Genomic DNA, 8,057 nt, shown 5'->3' on the forward strand with positions numbered 1-8,057 from the left:
AGCCCTGTGCTACTTTGGCCGCCCCTCGCTGGTTCCCACTCAGGGTCGTGGGCTCCTCGCAGCAGAGCAGAGCCGAGAGCAGTCCCAGCGCGTGGGCTCTCCCAGGCTCGTCACGACGTGTGAGGAAAGGTCGGAGCGTGCGCTCTGACTGCTGTGCCTGTGACACGGGATGTCCCCTGTGAGCACAGCCCGTGTCACAGAGGGGTCTGACCCTCATCACCGCGGGCCAAGCCAGGGCTGGCCCTGCAGTGGGCAGGGACTGCATGGGGCGCTCAGGGGCTGCCCTTGAGCTACACAGACTGTGAAACAAGAATGAATCCTCCTCCCACCGTGTGTCTTGGCCTCGCTGGGAACTGTGACTGCGCTCACATGGCCACAGCTGCGCACACAAAACCTGGCTCTCAGGGAGGGCAACGAGCATCACGCCACACTCACCCCACAGCCGCATAGTGCAGGTGGCTGCTGCCACCGCGGGAGGGAGCGCTAACCACTGAGCCCACCAAATCATCCAGCTGCTCCTTGGCAGCCACCACAACACTCTTCTCGCTGCTCCCACTAACGGCTCCTTCCCTTGACAGTTCCTCAGCCACAAAACCTGCAGGAACCTCTGTTCATCCACAGCCAACCTGCAGACGCCTTTTGGACATCATCACTGCAGCATCCTGGTGTCTGGAGTAGAGGGGAACTGAGCAGGGCAAGAGAGAGCAGGCAAGAGAGCTCAGCATCTCCTAGCAGGAATGGCTCTGAGCAAAGAGGGAGCAATTACTGTCCCAGCTGGTTTGGGCCTCTATACTCTGTGCAGGACCTAAAAATACCTTTTCTATTGGTGTGGATCTGAATATGAAAAAATACTGTACATCAAAATTGCAAACAAAAAGATGTTTAGTGAACCCTTTTCAATATCTACCATTTTATAGCCCTCCTTCATTATGTTTAGTTCTTTTCTTGGTGGTGGTGTATCTTTTGAATTACTGGTCTTTGGAGGAGACTTTGTGTGTGATCTGTTTTAAGGAAAGTGAATTGGAGTGGAATGCCATCAGAGGGTCATGGACATCTGGTGCCACTGCAGGTGCCCTTGTTCCCCCCTGCTGAGCCTCTGTCTGCAACCCTGAGGGGCTCCGATCTCCCACTGGTCCCTGCAGGATGGGCAAGAGCTGCAATAGCTCTTTCATGACAGAAACTCTGCAAGTTAGTATAACGTGCAACCAGGGAGTCCTTCAGCCTCTGCTGCTGCCCTTTTTCCTCTCCAGTCATGGAGGGAGTGAACCTGAGAAGCTCCTATTGCAAATATGGAGCTCAATTGCTTGGAAATGAACATCTGTGGGTTTGCCTCAGTTCCTCATAGATCCTTACAAACCCTCGGCTTTGCCCATCATCCTAGTGCAAAGCTGCCTTGTATTTCCCCTCAACCCCTCAACCTGCAGACAACCTATCTGCACTCTCTGGTTCAGCCGCTGCCTCTTGGGCTCCCTTGTCCCACTCCTCTCATAGACAGCCCTGCATGTTTGCTAAATCACTGCCAGGATCCCTCCCGGACTGCCTCCATTTGCCTGTGCTCCCACACATCCCCAAGATGTACCCAAAAGCAGGACTGCTCTCATTGACATTAGGCCTTGGAGTTTATGCCATAATTTACACCCCTTGGCAGGACCTATCTCTGCACACCCAGGTGTGAAGGGGACTATCAGTGGTACCAGCCCCACCCGGGATGATAGTTCCATTCACAGGAGCCCTGGTTCAGGAGACAGGTCCTTCCCTGAGCAATTCACAGGTCCTTTCCTTCAGCCTGTTTCAGGGCCATAGGCCTACCATAGTTTTTTTTTCTCCACTACTTCCTGCTGAGCATGAGCAAAAGCCAGGGTGCCAGGCAGAAGGTCCCTTTCCCAGGCATCCTACCAAGGGTTCACCATCCATGACTGGGCTTGAATCACTAACCTTTCAGTTCACAGGCAAACTGAGTCTCCCACGGTGGCACAGAGTCCTGCCTGGGGCTCTCCTGCACAGCTCTGGCATCAGGAGAGACGCCTGTGCTGCAGGAATGGGAACATCTCTGAGCCGAGCCATGCCCCAGCCCCAAGGAAGGGGATGCTGCCCTCGGTCCACTGCTGGCTGCTGCTGGGCAGTACGGTGCGGGGGGAATGCCTGGTGCCCAGGGAGGGGCTGTGGTCACCTCCCTGACCAGGATCAGCTCTTCCTGCTCTCCATGGCCCCTCTACCACACAGCCTGGGGGCAATTAGAACTGTGGGGACATCACCCAGAGAAGGGGCACTTCCTCACCCCACTCACTCCTGCTGCTGGCATCAGGGACAGCTGTGACGCATACACAAGTGCTGCATGCAGGGGCAGACATGGCTCAGGGAAGGGCTTTGCTCCTCTCCATCCACACTCCCCCTGGGAGGGCAAGAGCATGGGAGCAGCACGTACAGTGAGAGTCTCCTCCTGCCCCAACAACTGCAGAGATGTCGAAGGGACAGTGCTCTGTGGTTTGGCCCTGGTCCCGATCCAGTCTCCCAGGGCACCAGGAGACTGCTCTTTTCTGCACTATTGGGAGGGAGTGATCAAGTAGTAAAGAAGTCTTTCAGACAGAATGACAACTTCATATTTTTTTATTGAAAATGCATAAACAAATCCTTCTTTTGATTCTTGTTCCAGAACAACATAGTTTTCTTGCAAGTCATGAGTGAAAATTAATTCATGAAAATTACTAAATGGCAACATCAGGACAAGGGGGATCAGACTTCCCATCCCAGGCTTCCTTCCCAGGGCAGCTTAGGGAACAGCTTCCTCACACATCTCAACCCCTTTATCTGCCTGCAGTATGCGAGTCCCATCTTGGTGGATGGCGTTTGCCACTGGTGCACATGGCTGACTCCTGCTTCTTCCCCAAGAGCCCCAGGTCATCTTTTAGAAAACTCTTCTTTCACCAATCGGCCCCAAATCTACCTTTTGCAGGGGGCCTTTGGGTTTCCTCCACCCCAGGTGAAGGACTCTGGAGCCCTTTCCGTGGCTGAATTCCAGAAGGCTCCTGGTTAGCATGAGTAAAATGCGTAGTAACCCTGAATAAAATGCATAACAACAACCCAGTCCTTCAGCATTTGGGTAACAGAGACCAGAGCTCTTGGATCACTGATTGATGGGCATTGAGTTTATTACTATTTCTACTGCCTCTCTGCAGAGGGACAAGTACTACTGTGCAACCAGTCACAAGGAGAGAAAATTATCTGAGGTTTCCTGGGAAAGAGCAAATTCCTTGTGGGATATTGAAACAGATATGTGAGACTGTGTAGAATTTGTTGAGGACATTTTATAGGTATTGTGGGACTGAACAAAGCTTATGCTGGAATGTTGCAGTGATGGGTCAAAGGCAGGAAGGAGATCCAAGTGTTCCTGCTCAAAGACAGGGAGAAATTGCTCAAGAGTTTCATCAATGAAACTGTCTATGAAGGATGAAAACCACACAGCCTCTCTGGACTGCCTCTTGAGAGCTTTCTTGTTTCAGTTTATGTCCATTGCCATTCCTCCTCCCACCATACACCACTGTGAAGAGCCTTACTTTGTCTTCTCAAAAATGTCCCTATTGGTATTGAAAGGCTGCTCTGAGATTCACCAGAATCTTCCTTTCTCCACACTGAATGAGTCCCATTTCCTCCACCTCTCTTCCCCGGGCTCAAAATTCCTGAACACTTTGGTGAATATTCAATGAACTCCCTCCTGTTTATCCACGTCTTCCCTGGACTGAGGGTGCCAAAACTGGAGGTAGAATTGCATATGTAGTCTAATGAGTGCAGACAGAGTGGGATGATCCCTTGGCCATCCTTGTTGCCAGGACACACCTGTGCCAGGGCACATGGCACTGTTGCCAGGGCACATGTTCGCTTCAGGTCCATCTGGATCTTCCACTGAGCCTTCCCCACAGAGCTGCTCCCAGCCAGGTATCCATAGCCTGGATCACAGCAGGGGGCTGTTCCTTCCAAGGGCAGGAGTTTGCATTTGTCCCTGTTTGAACTCATATGGATTCTGTTGGCCCATTCCTCCAGCCTGTCAAGGTCCCTTTGGATAGCATCTATGCCCTCGAACTTACCTACAATCCCCTCTCCTCAAGGACATTTGCCAACATGATGGCAGCACTCTGCCACCTCTGATATGATAAAATTAAGAGGACCATCCAGACCAAAACTAAGAGAACCATTCAGACCATGACATCCTAACACGGATACAAAATGATTGTTGGACGTCATGTCAAATCCCTTCTTCAAGTAAGCAGAAAATGACTTACAGTGCTTGATCTCCTCCACAAATCTAGTCTTTGCATCATGTAAGACACATAGGTCCAGCAGGCAGGAAAACCAGATGGGTAGGATGTAACCTTGGTCACTCCACACTGCCTGTTCTTCCTTTATTTGCCCAGAAATATCTTCCAGGAGGACTCCAAGAATTTCCTAGGCACCACACTGAGCTTAATTGAGCTTTAGTTCGCACATCATCCTTATAGTCATTTTTGACGGTGGGTGCAAATTTTGCTTTCCTCCCATCATCTCAGTTCTCCTCTAATCTCCAAGCATTATAAAGACAATAGACATAGATGACAGATGCCTTGAAAGGATGTTGGACACGTCTCCTAGCACCTTCTGATGTAGTGTTTTTAGCCTCCTCTTTACCGCACTAAAAAAGATCTGATGCCCCAATATTGCCTCAATGGAGTTTTGCAGTTGGCACCTTACCATTTCCTGCTGGATTCTCCAAAGTTTCCCTCATCCTTCCTGGTCTGGAAGCCCATAACTGGGATCAGTATTCAAAATGGGGCCTTGCCATCTGTGAGTCTGAGGCAGTAGCAACTCCCCTTGACGTGCTGGCCACTGCCTTTCTCCAGGCCTCTGTCTGGAATAGGACCCCTCAGAGGGAAAAGATGAGCACATTGCCAAGTAAGTGTCCCAGGATGCACTCCAGTTGTATAAGCTGTTGTCACATAGGAGAGTTCTGTGAGACCTCCCCAACAAATTCACACTCTCAAATGTCCCTAGAGGCTGTCATACAGCAAGCTGGGACATACAGCCTCAGCCTTAACAGCATCAAACCAGAGACTTTTTCCTATTGATGAGGGAAGCACAACAAAGATACATACAAAAAAAAATATGTTGTTTGTGTCCAAGAGCACAGGAGGACTGCCCAGGAGACCACCATATGCCATTAAGGATATCTGCTTCTAGTGTTAATCGGAGTGAATGTGAAAAGCGTCAACATACGAGTCCTCAGCTAGCCCCATTCTAGCCTCAAATAGATAGACCATATCTTGGAAAAGCCCATGGTGGGATCCTTCCATATTAGCTCCATTAGGTGAGATGATTCTCCTCATTACTATGGTGTCTCTGAAAGACAAGACCCTTGAAGTGATCGTTTTTTCATCAGAAATACTGGACAATGCTGTTGTTCCCTACAAAGAAGAAAAGTTTTCTACTTTTGCAAACTTCAGGTGAGACTTGTCTGCCTGAATCCCCTGAGTCAGAAATTGCCAGCTTTCAAGGTTCAAATGTTTCTAAGGGAGCCAATTATCATCTCTATGTCATTTCTAAGACTGTCTATCAGGTATAATTAGCTCACTCTGAAATGTGCTGTCTTCACTAAAAATAAATAATTCATTAAAAAAGAAAATAAAAACACACGTAAGAAGAAGACTTCCGCCTTCCTCCTGAACTTTATCTTCTGGACAACATGCTTTGGGTGGTTTCAAAGTTATAAACTGCTTCAGTTTTCTCAAGATGACTAGGTTCTCTCCCGTAGGTTTTAGCAGCTAGAGCTTGCACAAACTACAGAATGTGTGTTTCAGTTCTCATGCTATGGTGTTCAGATTATCAGAGCCCACATATAACAGCTCTGCTTATACCATCAGCAGGGGTGAAAAATGTTTTTTACTCTAATACTCTGAGTCTTGTGGCTTACTATATCATGGGATTGCTCCTTTGTATTTGTCCTTCTCTGGGCCATGCTGTAACTCTGTTAGAAAGTGAGTTCCTCTGCTGTTACAAAATAAACTGGGAATGTAGGATGCATCCAATTCTATTCTGTATCTCTCCACAATTTGCTGGAACAGAAGAATGCTGCAACTCCACAGGTTCCTGAAACTGCAGAGCTCTTTGGGAGCTTGGACACAGATAGCTTCAGCAAGTTATCAAATGTAAATATATGGGGTGTTCTTTGTGCAGAAGGTAAGTGCAAAAGCACAAGCGTAAGAGGAGAATATTTTCCTTGCAGCTGTTTTTGCTGCTTTGTGCATGCATGACCTGCAAATAGGGAAGTTGGAAATGTAGCATGAAAAGAATGCATTGCATATTGTGATTTGATGGCAATTTTGACTGGTTGTTACAGAGGTGGAAGGACCTTGGCAGCAAAGACCTGCATCTTACATTTATCCATCTCTCCTCCCCCGCCTTTTTTTTTTTTGAAGGAAAGAACAACAACAAATATTTGAGGAATGGGGAGGAATGGAGAAATGGAGATATAAGTAGTGAGGAAAGATTTCTTTTTGAATGAATGAATGAATTGAATATTCAAAGAAACTGTGTTGCTCTCTTCCTCTCACCATGACAGAAAGCACATTTGGATGGGGAGTATCACGCCTGTGACTGAGTTTGTTCTCGTGGGATTTCCAAACCGCTATGAAGTGGAGATCATCTTCTTTGTGGTGTTCCTGCTTGCTTATTTAGTGACTGTCTTGGGAAATGCTCTTGTCATTGTACTGGTCTATACAGACTGCCATCTCCATTCTCCCATGTATTACTTCCTCAGCAATTTGTCCTTCATTGAGATGTCCATGACTTCCTCTGTTGTTCCAAAAATGCTGGCAAACTTCCTGTCAGAGAAGAAGACCATCTCCTTTGCTGGCTGCTTTAGCCTTCTCTACTTATATTTCTCCCTGGCTGCAACAGAGTTCATCCTCTTAGCCATCATGTCCTATGACCGCTATGTGGCAATATGCCACCCCCTGAGATATCCCACCATCATGACGGAAAGGATGTGTGGCCAGCTTCTCCTGGGTGTGTGGGTGGGTGACGTGGTCTTGATCTTGCCATTAGCAGTCCTGAAAGCCAAGCTGCCATACTGTGGTCCCAACATCATTGACCACTACTTCTGTGACAGTGCACCTCTCCTGCACCTCGCTTGCGCGGACATCTGGGTTGCTGAGCTGAGGGATTTTGTGGTGTCCATTCTCCTGCTCCTTGGCTCCTTGGTACTGACTGTGTTCTCCTACACCTGGATCATTTTGACCATAGTCCGTATCCCATCTGCCCAGGGCAGGCAGAAAACCTTTGCCACTTGTGAGTCTCATTTCACTGTTGTTTCCCTGGGTTTTGGCATCTCCATCTTCATCTATGTCACGCCTTCCCACACGAACCCTGGACACCTCAACAAAATCATCTCTGTTCTCTCCAGCATTGTGTCTCCTCTTTAAAAATCCCTTCATATTCAGCCTAAGGAATCAGCAAATAAAAGAAGCCTGGAAAAATGCTTGGCACCATTGCCTGGGGATGGCTGAGGAGGCCAGAAAGCCATGAGAATCATTGTGGCTTGTAGGAAGTCCATCCTTGACAAATCTCAACAGGATCTCAGCATTCATGGTGTCTTCCGTCAGAATGTGGCCCGTTACAGCCAATGTTGAGGAATAGCACGTTTCAAAGGTCAGCTTCATGGGAGCACTGTTGTGTCAGGCCCCACCAACATTCTCCTGCACTTTAGGTAGTGATGGAGGTCTGTGTGGCGCTATGTGGTTGTTGGGCACAAAACAGTCTCCCAAACAGAACAAAAGGCTTTAAGACTGAAAGGAACAGAAAGACTACTCAAAATGGAGTGGTAAAGTGAAAAGAAATGGCTGTCAATTTTTTATTACTAGTTTTACTAAATTTTCCTCATATAATCATGTTTTCAAATAAAGTTTTCAAGTTTCAAATAAAGTGTTCTGCTGGAGAGTAACATCAGTTAATGCTTCTTCTTTGAAGTGCAAGCTATAGCTGATAGAAATAAGATGGGAGGCTCTCAAAAATTAGATGCAGAAAGAGAAGAA

The 8,057-nt window shown here is 47.9% G+C and overlaps 1 pseudogene; it reads left to right on the forward strand.

The window, feature by feature from the left end:
• The first annotated feature begins 6,599 nt into the window (after positions 1 to 6,599).
• On the forward strand, positions 6,600 to 7,551 carry LOC148594894 (olfactory receptor 6J1-like; annotated as a pseudogene).
• The last annotated feature ends 506 nt before the right edge of the window (positions 7,552 to 8,057 follow it).

This window comes from Tinamus guttatus, unplaced genomic scaffold (assembly GCF_059628265.1).
Source record: "Tinamus guttatus ecotype Peru unplaced genomic scaffold, ASM5962826v1 Tinamus_guttatus_pri_ptg000190l, whole genome shotgun sequence".
Classification (NCBI taxonomy): domain Eukaryota; kingdom Metazoa; phylum Chordata; class Aves; order Tinamiformes; family Tinamidae; genus Tinamus; species Tinamus guttatus.